General features: G+C 34.3%; 2 protein-coding genes across 5 annotated transcripts in view; one reads left to right on the top strand and one right to left on the bottom strand.

The window, feature by feature from the left end:
• The window catches only part of LOC136032222 (neuropeptide SIFamide receptor-like), a 127,186-nt gene that overhangs the window by 5,946 nt on the left and 106,107 nt on the right, over positions 1-15,133 (top strand). The gene's annotated exons all lie outside the window — the stretch shown is intronic.
• The window catches only part of LOC136032223 (store-operated calcium entry-associated regulatory factor-like), a 71,694-nt gene that overhangs the window by 47,046 nt on the left and 9,515 nt on the right, over positions 1-15,133 (bottom strand). The window contains exon 1 of one of the 4 annotated variants that reach the window (XM_065712439.1): positions 129-333. The exons of 1 other annotated variant lie outside the window; for it this stretch is intronic. The gene's annotated coding sequence lies outside the window, so the exon portion shown is untranslated. Of the gene's footprint in view, positions 1-128; positions 334-15,133 lie in introns of those variants that run through there. 2 more of the 4 variants (XM_065712441.1, XM_065712440.1) reach the window with 2 other exon arrangements.

The following is a 15,133-nucleotide window of genomic DNA, read 5'->3' as shown; positions in this document are numbered from 1 at the left end:
TCCCCTCTTCTATAATTTTATGCAAAACATGGAGTTTCCTTCGCCTTTTCAGTAGTATAACAAGAGGGGGGAAGTTGAATAAATTCACAGTAGGCTGGCCTAAGCTAGGGTATGATTTCTACAGATACCTGAGGCTTTGCAGCTGATAATTAGTATCTCCTGTTAGATGTACCAGCCAAACTAAGTTGATGAAATTATTTCAAGCACGTTTACTAGTATCTTATCCTTTATGTGCACTAAGTTGATCTCGTTCAGTAACAAATCTGGGAAGTTGAGTAAGCTTGTTCGTATCTAACCTGACGTGGCCTAATTTTATAATGTTTGCTGGATAACGACACCTTATTTTAATTAGAATAGAGGACCTTCTTTACGCCAGAAAAGCCAAAGCTTTGTAAACAGTGCTTTGTTGGTAAATTTTGAGTTTTTTCCATAAGGCCCCCAACCCCTCTCTCGGATATGTAGGCATAACCCTATATGTCCGAGAGGGGCCTTATTCAGAAGTCAAGTCTATGTAACTATGTATATATCTTCTATATATATAAAAATAAGTTGTCTGTCTGTGGATGTGTGGATCAGGTGACGTCATGTTTGTCCGCATATGACGTCTGAATTATTTCACACTAATACAAAAGAAGAAAAAAACTAAAAAAGGTAAAAACTACAAAAAAAACTAAAAAGAAAAAAAAACTAAAAAAGCTAAAAAACTAAAAAAAAAACTAAAAAAAGGTAAAAATCTAATAACTAAAAAAAACTGAAAAAAATAAAAAAAGGCAAAAACTACAAAAAAAATAAAAACTAATAAAAAAACTAAAAAAGCTAAAAAATTAAAAAAACTAAAAAAAAAACTAAAAAAAGGTAAAAAACTAAAAAAAACTAAAAACTAAAAAAGAAAAAAACTAAAAAAAAGGAAAAAACTGAAAAATAAAAGAGAAAAAGAAAACTAAAAAAAATATGAATAAATATATATAAAAATAAGTTGTTTGTGGGTTATGTCTGTCTGTCTGTCTGTCGAGTGACGTCGTGTTTGTCCGCATATGACGTCTGAATTATTTTTATATATAAAAATAAGTTGTCTGTCTGTGGATGTGTGGATCAGGTGACGTCATGTTTGTCCGCATATGACGTCTGAATTATTTCACACTAATACAAAAGAAGAAAAAAACTAAAAAAGGTAAAAACTACAAAAAAAAACTAAAAAGAAAAAAAAACTAAAAAAGCTAAAAAACTAAAAAAAAAACTAAAAAAAGGTAAAAATCTAATAACTAAAAAAAACTGAAAAAAATAAAAAAAGGCAAAAACTACAAAAAAAATAAAAACTAATAAAAAAACTAAAAAAGCTAAAAAATTAAAAAAACTAAAAAAAAAACTAAAAAAAGGTAAAAAACTAAAAAAAACTAAAAACTAAAAAAGAAAAAAACTAAAAAAAAGGAAAAAACTGAAAAATAAAAGAGAAAAAGAAAACTAAAAAAAATATGAATAAATATATATAAAAATAAGTTGTTTGTGGGTTATGTCTGTCTGTCTGTCTGTCGAGTGACGTCGTGTTTGTCCGCATATGACGTCTGAATTATTTCACACTAATACAAAAGAAGAAAAAAAACTAAAAAAGGTAAAAACTATAAAAAACTAAAAAAACTAAAAAAAGGTAAAAAACAAAAAAAAACTAAAAACTAAAAAAGAAAAAACTAAAAAAAGGAAAAAACTGAAAAATAAGAGAAAAAGAAAACTAAAAAAATATTAATAAATATAAAAAATATAAATATAAATATAATATAAATTAGCAATCAACAAAGCACCGAGACACAAATGACGACCGGGACACAGGGAGTATAAATGACGACCAGGACATAAGTAAAAAAAAAAAAACTAAAAAAATGGTAAAAACTACAAAAAAACTAAAAACTAATAAAAAAACTAAAAAATCTAAAAATCTAAATAAACTAAAAAAGAAAAAAAAGAAAAAAGGAAAAAAATAAAGGAGAAAAACAAAACTAAAAAACGAATGTATATACAGACCGGGACACCGGGATACAAATGACGACCGGGACACAGGGAATATAAATGACGACCGGGACACAGGGACACAACTACAATGGGGACGCCGGGGGGCACAGGGGGATATAAATGACGACCGGGACACCGGGACACAAGGAATATAAATGACGCCCGGGACACTCAAAGAGAAATCACAGACTGGAACACCGGGACACAAATGACGACCGGGACACAGGGAATATAAATGACGACCGGGACACAGGGACATAACTACAAAGGGGACGCCGGGGTGCACAGGGGGATATATAAATGACGATGGCGACTCAGGGAATGGTCGATTAGCAATCACCATCAACAAAGCTCAAGGGCAATCATTAGAATCATGAGGTATAGATCTGAATACGGATTGTTTTCCCATGGACCATTATATGTTGCATGTTCAAGAGTCGGTAAACCTGACAATCTATTTATATGCACAGACAATGGGACAGCAAAGAATGTTGTATATTCGCAAGTTTTACGTAGTTAAAAACATATATATATATATATATATATATATATATATATATATATATATATATATATATATATATATATATATATATATATATATATATATATATATGTATATATATATATATATATATATATATATATATATATATATATATATATATATATATATATATATATATATATATATATATATATATATATATATATATATATATATATATATATATATATATATATATATATATATATATATATATATATATATATATATATATATTATATATATATATATATATATATATATATATATATATATATATATATATATATATATATATATATCTATATTCACAGGTGGGACATAGCGACACAACTACAATGGCGCGTAACTAATATGGCGCGTAACGACTAACGCGCGCGGGGGGGCTTGGGGGGGGGGCGAAGCGCCCCCACCAACTAGGTGTTGGGGTGGCGCGAAGCGCCACCCCAACAGCTAGTTATTTATATTTACCGTCCTGTATCGTACATTCGACGCTCTTTTATTAGCATTAATTTATAAAAAATTCCCACAGGAAAAGTTTTTCAAAGAAACGTAAAAAGCTCCATTAAGCCTAGAATAAGCAAAAATAAATCCAAATAAACTTCCAAGCGTACAACTACCACAAATCACTATCAATAAATAAATGAAACTCAAAACAAAGAGAAATTACAATAAATGGCCAAGTCAAACTCAAAACGAGCAAAAATTAAAACGAGTAGAGATGATAATCACCTATGCCTTCTCAAGATCATAACACCATTTGCACTTTACTGAAAAAAGAAACAAGCAAACAAATGACCATAGATTGTCAGTTCAAATGACAAATGCTGAGATTTCTTTCTAAGGTTTTGATAATTTTTCATTAATGAAAGTAAGAAAGGTGAAAACATTTCAAATGTATTTTTTTTTCAGTAAAGCGCAAATTGTGTTCTGGTCTTAAGAAGGTATAGGGGTTATCTGCCCTATTAATGTTAATTTTGCTCGTTTTGAGTTTGACTCAGCTTTATTATTCTTTATTTTGTAGTGGCCCAATTATGGCGAAAGGGCCTATTTTCCATTATTCAGATGAGTGATAGCGCTAGACTAACTTATAAAGCTTTGACTTCATTTGGTTTCCTCTCTAAAAATGAACATTCTACCCCTTCTTCTTGTATTGGCCATTGTCGTATCTTCATATCTCTCGGTGTTTTTCTATTATAAAATTGCTCTAAGTTCTCTGCTATTCCCCTCAGAGGTTGAACCTAAGAGCATAGAAACCCTGAGAGTTCTTTAAATACGGTTTAATATCCTTCTTCCCCAATTTTTCTTGTACTCAGATGAATGATAGTGCTTAATTAACTTATAAGGCTTTGACTTCATCTCTTATTCTCTCTTTTGTTGGGCACCCCCTTTCTTAAGATTTTTATAAAGTGAATATCTCTAGAAATGAACATTCTACCCCTGTCTTCTTGTATTGGCCCTTGTCTCCATAAGTTTTCTGCTATGCCCCTCAGAGGTAGAATCTAAGAGCATGGAAACCCTGGAGGTTTTTAAATAGGGTTTAATATACTTTATTCTTAATTATTCTTTTACTAAGATGAGTGATAGTGCTAGACTAACTTCTAAGGCTTTGACTTCATTTGGTATTCTCTCTTTGGTTGCCCCCCCCCCCTTTATTAGGATTTTTATTAAGTGAATATCTCTGGAAATGATCATTTTACCCCCATCTTCCTATATTGGCCCTTGTTGGATCTTCACGTCTCCCAGTCTATTTCTATTATTAAACAATATTCCAATGAAGTGGGGAGGGGAGTGAGAAAGAAGAAATTCAATGTTGGTGATGCTGTTTGAATTGAACTAGCAATGTTTTTAAAAAGTGTAATTACTTATGGTACACTGGAATTTTTAAAGTGTCCAGACTTTTAGACACTAAATCCATAACGTATCGTCTAAGTGACATGAAAGAGGATGATATTCTTGGCAGTTTTCATTGTTATAAATTACAAAAAGTTAGAAACACTGACACATTGAAAAGATATGAAAGGGTCTTACTTATCTGGGGAAGAAACATTTGCTCTTTCGTTGGCTACGATACAACTCTAATTTTAATTTTTGGATGTCTACTTAAGATGTACACAATGGTCAATGATTGCTTCGTGACGTTAATTTCTAATGTCTTTGACCCCTTCTACAATGGTTTAAAAAATAAGCAATTTTTGGACAAAACTATCCCCGCTATCAATTTCAAGCAGGGAAATTATGAAGTTGATCTTGTCAATTGTATTCTCAAAAATACATATGATATCCTTAGAAAATACCGTACATATGAAATAAACATTAAACCATTCGATTGGCCACTCCTTGTCGACTATAAATGGATAAAAACACTTAAATCTAGTGAATCTAAAATACAAAGAATTTGATAGCATGACTGATTCGTATCGTGCAATCAATAGAACATTCTCTGCTCGTATGAATGGTTTATACCAGTTTAATTCTTAATAGGATATGGCAAGATTTACATTAGCTCACCACTTGACAATGAAATGATTTATCTCAACGATAATCTGAGAGATGTTCTTGGTTTTAAACAGAATGTATTCAATGGTAAAAATGCTGGAACTGTCAGTAGGGTGGATCGTTTTATTTTTGTAAGCTATCCACCCAGTTTCTCTTCGGACAGTTGTATATTTCCTTATGGACCATTTGTTGAGGCATCGAGAGTTGGTAATTCAAATTTCCCCCTCCTACGTGTTCTTGTACGAAAAATCACTCACGAATACGTTCATCACTACAATATAAAGCATCTTCAGTATGATCCTGTAAACACTTCGCATTTTGAATTCAGCCAGTTAACATTAAGAACTGAATTAGGTGATACTTTAGCAATAACAAAAGGTTCCGCTGTGATTACACGTCATTTTCGACCCAGTCAACAACAAGATGGCTAACAGAAAAAAAAATACACTTGTTTGTCCTGATATTGCTTGCGATGTTACTACTCTCAGACCCCGACATTTTGCCCATTGAATGAACTATTACAAAGGTCGTTCGTCTTGGCAGTCGGTTGCTAAGTTGTTTCACTCTGTACTACCTCTGGCTAGAAAATACATTGCTCCGGTTGTTGTGGATTTTACATCCCCTACATTACAAGATTGGGGGGCTGGCAAAGATTTTGAGGAAAGCTTCTTACGAAATCTCAGGTCCAGTGCAAGTTCATTGGGAAAGTGATTGAAATCACGACAAACTGGAAAAGGTTAAATAGGTCAAGAAACACCTCATCACTCATCAGTATCTGCTCAGGTCACCAACTAAAGACATCGCCCTTGTCAAAAAAGAAAAAGAAACCATGAAAAAAATTGTTTGATCGAAAAGGTTTTTTTTCCGAGAGTGAAACGACGCATCCACACACAAGGAATCTCATCCCACAGTCACCAAATCTCTAAGTCTTTTCAATGCTGAAAGTGAACATGTCAGTGTAAAATATGATTACTATGAACAGTTCTACCAACAACAACCATTCTCTGAAAATATACATTTTCAAATTTATTCCAATGCAGACTACTTCATAGACTTATCGTCCACAATTATTGATTTAAAAGTTGTGGTAAGGAAAAAGTCTGGCAATCCAACTCCCACCGCCACTGATGGATTATCCTAGGAAAACTGCAAGGAAAACTGTTGTGTCCTGCACAACTTGTTTAGACAAATATGTGTCTACATAAATGGAACATTGGTGATCACTAGCAACAATCTATCAAACTATGCAAGCTACATACAATTTATGTTGATGACTCCAAAGTCCTATAAGAATTTGAGAGGTTTAGCGATAGACTATGATTGCAGATCCAATGTTGACACTTAGGGTGAACTCACTTGGGCAGTGAGCAAGGAGTATCATTTAGCAGGTAAACTAAATCATGAAACATTTAATATACCTCAATAGATGCCTCCCAATGTTAAAATTGATATAAAGCTACAACGCGCCCCGTCCAGTTTTATTTTGAGAAAAACACTTGATGCAGCACCCGATGAAAATGTCAATCTCACCTCGGCAATTCTTCATGTACGGAAGTGATAGGTTATCAATTCTGTTGCTTTGGCAATTGAAAAATTAAGAGGCACTGGAAATAATATCAAACTGCTCGTTCCTCAAAGTATCACCAATCAATGACATATTACCACTGGTTCAAGTACCTACATCGACTCTTCATTTAACAGTGGTTAAATTCCTTCAAAAATTGCTTTAGCATTTATGCAAAACTTCCAGTGCCATAGAATCATGATTAAGTACTCCACACGAATTTGAAATGTTTGGATTTTCCTGCCTTGTGTGTAAAGTTAATAGAATTTATTTTTACAATTTATCCTTTGATAAATCCTTTAGGACCCTGCATGGATTGAAAATGCAATCCCTGGATCGAGATTCACAACTATTTGGAAATGGCACAATCGATACAATGTTGGCAAAATTCATGGGACTTGTCTGGTACTCAAGATAACATCAATCTCACTAAATCAATTTGAAACCTTTTGGGAAATAGCCTTTGACGGTAGTGCTCTTTTAGACTGAACACCATGAACACAAAAAAAATCTATGTTTTTAACTTGGATCCATGAATGTCAAATACAGATCCAATTGTATACACTCGAATTTCCTTGTACTTTTTCATAGTACTAATAATACCAGTATCATTGTTAATAGTAGTCAATCGACTGTGCAGACGGGGCATAGGCTATTTATCTTTCAAACAACGAAGAATATGAAATTTTTTTATATTTGTTGTCTACCATATGCATTTTACAGGCCTCACATCAAAAGCGTCGTTTAAAGAAGTGGGGAATAAATTATTCAAAATCAGAAGTGATGACAGGATTTGTCAACACACGGCTGTAGTTTCCCTGCATTATTATATTTTATTTTTAATTTCGTGACTATGCTTACAAGGAATTTCTTAACACTTATATAGGCAATCCTCGATCAAATGTTTTAAAGTAGAAACTACTCTGTCCTACCTGTATAGTATTGATTTCAGTGCCCTAAGAACAAAATGTTTAAATTATGTTTGTAAATTTGCTTATTGATACAAAATATATGTACAATAAAAAAAAGTCTTTGTCTTTCATCTTTTAGATTTCTCACACTTCAATTTGCTCATACTTTCATCTAGGATGCTTAAATCATCAGCAAAATCTATGCCCAGGAGAATTTTTCCTCCCCATTTGATTCCGAGTTATCCCATTGCCTTCCTTGTACTCCATAAGACAAGGTCCATCAAAAAGATCCATATAAAGAGGAGGATAGAACACAACGAGATTTAATACAAAACCAGCTGCTAGCCTCATTTCCTACCTTAACCACAGCAGTGTTATTTTCGTACATAGCACTAATCACTTTTATGTATTTGTCTGATATACCATACAAGGATGAGACCTTTGCTAAAGCTCTTCTATCAAGATAATCGAACGCGTGCTCATAATCCATAAAACTGAGGACCAAATGGGTTTGATAACCCAGGCACTTCTTTTTTATTAAGCTAAGAGTGAAAATTAGGTCGACTGGTCGGCACTTCTTCTACCTTCTCTAAGACTGCACTGTTCTTCTCTTAAAACTTTGTCTTCAGTATCTCTCAGTCTAAAAAGTACTATATTACTAAGCAATTTGTTACCTACGGAGATAAAAAGTAATGCCTCGATAATTACCATACTCACTCTTATCATCTTTCTTATACGGTGATATAATTAAGGTTTCCCTAAATCATTTGGTAGTTCTTTTTTTTTAAAATCAGATTCATAATGTTCAGTAACCCATTTCTACTCTCAGAGCCACCTTATTTAAGAAACCCATTTGCCAACCAATCAACACCAGAGACCTTGTTATAATTTATTCCTTTTAGTACTGTCACTAATTCTTCCTCACAAAAAAAAATCTTCCTTCACATCAGATGTATCACAAACTTTTTCATTTTTCTCTATATCTTTTCCTGTCACTCTTTCTCGGTTTTCGTACATTCTCAAAATCCTATCTATACCTTATTATATTATATAAGTCTTTCCTTATCACTAATTCTGGCCTCATTCCTATCTTTACCTGGTACAAGTGCGTATTGACTACTCCTTCTAAATTTATTAACATGCCAGAAAAATATTTTACTATTATGCCGTCTAGCTGTATCTTGCCTATCATCGGCAACTTTATCCATGACCTCAACTTAATACCTCCATAGTTCATATTTTAATACTCTCTCCACTTTCTTTACATTCTTTTTGCTTTCACATGATCTATCATTCAGATAATTCTTATACAAACCGCATTTCCTCTCTATCAAAGATAAAGCTTTTTCACTAATATTCCTAGCTCTAGTCCTATATTTTTTCTCTTAAAAAAACATCACCAACTTCACTAATTGATTTTCTAAAACTAGCCCAAGCATCTTCCACATTGTCAAATCTTGAATTCTCAAGTCTAGCATTCAACTGTTCCTGGAAAGTTTCTCTCAAATTCTTATCCTAGAGTCTACCTACGTCCTGATTTCCTGGGAGGTAGTTACCCTTCCAAAAGCTTAGCTTTTAGTTAACCGTAGACACTACTAGATGGCGGTCTTTACTTTTAACATCAATAACAGCACTCCTATATACCCTAGTATCTTGTATTGGTCCACTTTTCTGTGAAAAACCTATGGAGCAGAAAAAGTTTTTTTTTTAATTAAGTAGTACAGTGAAGACGTTAAAAGTAGAATATCCAATACTGACTGGTTTTTTTTTCACGGTCGACAAATTTTAGAAAAATATGGAGATAAGTGTGCAAACCGAGATTAGAATATTGGATGCCACAGTGATGACAGTGGTCAAGTATGGTGCTAAAGCGTAGGTTCTCTGAAAGACAGAGGAAGATTTGCTAGATTTGTTCCATAGACATTGCACACAAATTGTTTAGGGCACGTTACTAAGTGTCTCTATCTCAAACAGTAAGCTGTGAAAAATTTGTGGTTTAATGCTGCTTCTTAGGGCTATAGCGAGAGAAAGGTTGAGATGGTTAGGAAACATTCTGCGGATAAAGGATGACAGATTACCAAAAATTGTCATCGTCGGCCAACTCTCTAGGGCCGAACATAAGGCAGGTCGTCTTCGAGCGGGATGGGAAGATGTCATAAGCAAAGATTTAAGGGAGATAAGGGCGTCATTGGAGGATGTGAAGGGGAAGTTTGAGATGGTTGAGATGGTTAGGAAACATTCTGCGGATAAAGGATGACAGATTACCAAAAATTGTCATCGTCGGCTAACTCTCTAGGGCCGAACATAAGGCAGGTCGTCTTCGAGCGGGATGGGAAGATGTCATAAGCAAAGATTTAAGGGAGATAAGGGCGTCATTGGAGGATGTGAAGGGGAAGTTTTTGAATAGACTGGGATCGAGAAGGAGCTAGCGTAGCTGTGTTGGTCTCACGAAGCTTTGTGCTGTAGTGAGTTGGTTATTATTGACAGTTGTAAGTTTCACCTTAACCTATTTAAGGAATCAGAGTCCATTTTTAGGGTCATTGGTACTTTAAGGTGAATCAAACAACATAAACTTATGAATAGAATGTGAAACAATTTGCGCTAACGAACTGTATTAGAAAAGAGACATGAACGAAAGTCTAAAAAATAGAATTTTGATAGAACCGCAAAAATGAAAAGAATCTCCTTGCTACAGAAATCCCAAACATGGAATTCCTGATAAATTTGAAATTTAAATAAATAGAATAAAAACATCAAATGAGAGTAATGGGTTAGATTAAAACTTAGAACAAACAAGAAATTAGTCCGCATATAAGAAAGGCTGACACCTCCCCAATATCCCGGTCTTTACACTGAATTTACTTTTTTTTTAATTGCGATGCTATAAGAACAATTGTTCGTTCATGCCTGGAATAGGGTAAAGAGTGCTCTATATGGAGCCCAAGAAATGGAAGAGCTTATTGATGGGCATTTTCTTTAAACAATAGCACTCTGAGTTCAAGTGTTTTAAAATCGTTTAAAAAAATCAAACAATGTAAATTAACACTAAAAGTAATTATCCATTTGATTCCATTTGTTGCACTCAAAAATGGCTTCAGTAATTCACTATGAAACTTTGACGCAAATTCCAGGGAAAGGAAGAGGGGGCTGCCTCCCTCAAATACAAAATAATTCTGGTTTTCGTTTCAAGGTATAACTTGGTTCTTTATTTCATTTGAAAAACTTATCTTGTATTTACTTCATGTATAATAGAAAAACAAAACAGCAACAAGTTGAAAAAGAAAGTAAATGTAAAATGATCAACCAAGTCATCTGAGACAAAAACGATAATGCACACTACTTCGCCATCCCAATCTATTTCATGTCTCACTCTTTACACCCTCCAAAGTTCTAATTATCTTTAAGTCATTCCTTAAGACCTCATCCTACCTTATTCAAAGACAATGCTGCTTTTTGTTTGGCCCTAGATGGTAGGCCAAAATGGCCAACAAGGGCTAAAAAATATCACCGAAAGAGGGCCAAAATTTATAGAACTGCGATTCCTAAGATGACTAATCTGTTTATCAGAGTCTAAGACCCTTAACCAGAGTTTTTGGATCCTCTGCGTAGAAAACAAGGGAAACCACTTGTCCGCATGGTTTGCATACATCTAATTTAACTTATTTATTTCAAATTTATCTCAATTCAGTTTTTCTGCCATGACTAGCAGGCTACTATAAGATGTTTGTGAAAATTAAAAATATATTGTGAAAATATATTGTGAAAATAAGATGGTTGTGAAAATTAAAAATATATTTCGAAAAAAAAGGACTGCCTAATGAAACAATGTCAGTTGCTTACTTTTATGGAAATAAGCGACGTTTTAAGTATTACATTACCACGATAAAAGTACATAGTTATCCAATAAAGCTAGTTCGTGTGAATTGTTTGGCAATGCAATAACAATAGACTCAATTGTATATCTACTACAAATAAAAAAAAAAAACCTTTAACGAAGCTTTCAGCTTCTTGACTCAAATCCCATATTTAATGTTTTCATATTGGATCTAAATACATTGAATGTTATATATTTACATTTACATTCAGTGTGTTCGTTTATAACTTATAACTCCAGTATATTTACAATGTATTCGATATATTACAGTGCATAATGAAAAAAAAATATCAAACACAGAGATAATTTACTTGGTTTTTACCAAATTTCAGCTTAATAGTATTAAACTGACAAATTCTGAGCTGTTGTCAAGTATTAGCTTTTTTTTCCTTTTAGTTTCAGCAATCCCTTTACTTGTGGTGAAATAAAATCTAATTCCACGTTTCCAAGGCTCTTATTGAGAATGTCTAGCAACAAATCGGATACGGCTACGAGATTGTCCATTGCTATCCCTTTGAAGGTCATATTATGACAAGATGGAGATAGAAGTCGTCAATATGGTTGTACCACCGATTTCATTACTATTTGGCTACAGGGCCAGCCCTTAACACTTTTTTCATCATAGTCGGTGTCTTTTTCTTATCCAAGTCTCTATTTAAGCTTCTCGAAAGTCGGGAGTTAGGATTTTCCCCTCTTTATAATTTCTTTCCTGGCTTTTACTAAACTAAGCTGAGCTCATAAAGAAATTTCTCGTTTTAGATTCCTTTTTTTAAACATGAAAGAAGTAATTTTATTTGACATGTGAAATATACGAAGTTGGTCACGCAGGGTTATGGCTCGTTACTATTGTTTTCAAGTCAATCTGATTAATCCTAATTCAGGAAAAAACCATATATCAATTATAATCTTAATAATAAAAAAAAAACTATGCTACTTCCCTACTGTGAAAACTCATTCATTCGTGTACCAACTATATTTCAGGCATGGTAGGAATAGATAATACATTTCGTCAAAAAATAAGTAACAAGTGACGAAATGCTGCCCCGTAGACATCGAGAGGCCATTATTTTAGATAGAAGTCAATATTAAGTAGTTAAGTAGTGATCAAATTTTCTGTTGCACGCAGGAAACTAGGGCTTAGGGGCCGAGCACACCACGTACTTTTTTTTCATAGTAACCGAGTTACTGGTTAGTGTGTTAGCCGAAGGGCACTTGGGCCAGAAGATAGAAGATGTGGAGACCCTTTCAGCTTGGGGAACTATACAGGTTTGATCAGACCCTGTAAATTTGTACTCGCTAGGCACACTTAACTGTAAAGAAAATAGATGGACCGAATCTTTGCATACCTTTTCACCACCCAGGTAGGGATTTGCAACGGTTAAGATGTTTTTTATGGCACTTGTTTTAATATGACATTGGTATCAAGGGTTTATTATGCTGGGTTTGCCAAAAGTCAGCCAACGCTGTTGTGAAATCTGTCACATTGACTTTTTGAAGAGATCGTTGTCAAATTTAGTGCTGTTGGGAGAGCCCTCCAACCTATTTCATACAGACTTTGAAGACATCTTAAAAACTTTAAGTAGCAATAAGGTTACAGGCAATGATTCTTGAAGAAAAAAGGCTGTGAAAAATGCTAAAGATAAGAAACATTTGAAATTTACAAGTGGTTTGCTATTGCAAACATGTTAAGAGAGTCACGTTTTATTTGCAGAAAACATATTATCAGAACACTTTAAAAAAAAGTAACATCTACTTCATAGGACAAAATCTACTTCATTTAAAGGTAGAAAGTGAACATTTGTCATTTGGGCTCTTGAAATTGTGGAAAAACCTGAATCATTTTTTTTATTGAAGAACTTGAGCCCCTCTAAGACAATTCATTAGTTACCTCCTCAAGGGCAATTCCCAAGCCTTAATAAAAAGAGAATTAAAGCATTCAATTTCAGAGAATTATGTAATCAATCTTTGAAATCAACGGGTGAGATAATACTACTACTACTAATGCTAGCAACTCACCGCAGCCCCACGCCACCTAAGGCCAACACAGCTATGCAAGCTCATCCTCCATCCCAATCTATTCAAAGCCTCCCTCTTTACACCCTCCCAGGAAGTTCCCACTTCCTTTAAATCTTTATTTATGACAACTTCCCACCCCAGACAAGGACGACCTGCTTTCTGTTTAGTCCTAGACGGTTGGCCAAAAGGACAATATTCAGTAGTCTGTCATCCTTCATCAGCAGCAAGGGCCCTAGCCATCTACACCTTTCTTTCTTGAGATAATAATAACTAAAAAAAAAAAAAAAATACACAAATATATGAATTTGTGATTCATGATTAATCAAAAACTTTTCTCTCTTGCTTTTTTCCTCGCAACTGAACAGGGGTATTCAAAGGCCCAGATTTACCATTAGGCCCGGGCTTAGGGAGGCACAATGCCAGGGAGCGCAATAAATTGTCACTGAGTGATTGTTTTTCTTAACAAAAACTGGATTGATGTGATTTATCGTCGAGGTGCTATATGCACTTCGCCGCCACATTGCCTTTTCACAGAAAAGTGATTTTGAAAAATCACATCAATTCCATGGTCACTTATAAGCTGTCAGACGTATCTTGAGAATAGCAGCTGAGAGTTCGGTATCACTTCTCTCTTTGATTACTTTTGGCTCATCAGTTGCGTTCTGTTCAGTGCTTCCGCTATCCTCAAATTTTCGGGGATTTTCAGAAAACGTGTTTTTGTTTTTGTTTTTTTTTACCGTTCTAAGATGTGAACTATCACATTAAAATATGCGTGTGTTGATTTGAAAATCAACATACGCATGAGTGTTGATATGAAATACACATATGAAGACGACATTCGACGTTTTGGGGCAATAGATTTTTTACCATTAAAAATTTCACAGGTTTTGTCACCGGACAAAGTTCTATGTTTTTTCTTCATCATAAAAAGAGTGAATAAGTTAATGCGTCATATTTTTGTTCTCATTAGAAATACTGTCTCATGTGTGGTGTTTCCCCCTTGGGTTAATTTTTTATTATTGTTTTTTTAAGGATAAATTTAAATATATCTTCGTGGACGACATGACTTTAGCCGTAGGGTAATATTTCTAAATTATGCAATAATGATTGTTTACTCGTATGTTTTATAGTGTAAAAAGGCAGGGGCGGATCCAGCCTTTCGTCCTAGGGGGGGGGGGGGGCGATTCTTACCGAAAAGAGTGGGGGTAGTGTCCGTTTTGTCGGTCACAAGGCTGACTTTATTTTTCACGTTTTAAGTTTCCCTGGCGGTCTCTTGTTTAACGAAAATGTGGTTTTCATATATTACAATAATGATTACAAAAACTGTACTTGATCAACTGACAACTGTTTACAAGCGAAATTCAAGCTTCCTGGCTCCACTGTTCGCAAACCTGTCAATTACTCTGTCAATGCTGATATCGATGTCGCGGTGCACATTAAGGACGGCCAAACCACTGAGTCTAGTTTGCCTCATCTGTGCTCTGAGCCAGGTTTTCAGTTTGCGTAGTAAAGTTGAGAAGCTACGCTCGGCAGATGCCACACTCACCGGAAGAGATATAAAAATATCAAAAAGTGAGCTGACATAAGGATATAGGTGCCTGTCACATTCCTTAGCAGTTTCTTCCACTGAACTAGGAAAAATACCTCCTTCTCTCTTAACTCGAAGCCATCTACTTCTCCACACATGCACCTCTGCCAAAATAAGTGTTGCCCTGGTA

The sequence above is a fragment of the Artemia franciscana genome, chromosome 10 (assembly GCF_032884065.1).
Source record: "Artemia franciscana chromosome 10, ASM3288406v1, whole genome shotgun sequence".
In the NCBI taxonomy this organism is placed as follows: Eukaryota; Metazoa; Arthropoda; class Branchiopoda; order Anostraca; family Artemiidae; genus Artemia; species Artemia franciscana.
This window is presented reverse-complemented; position numbering and strand designations above follow the sequence as displayed.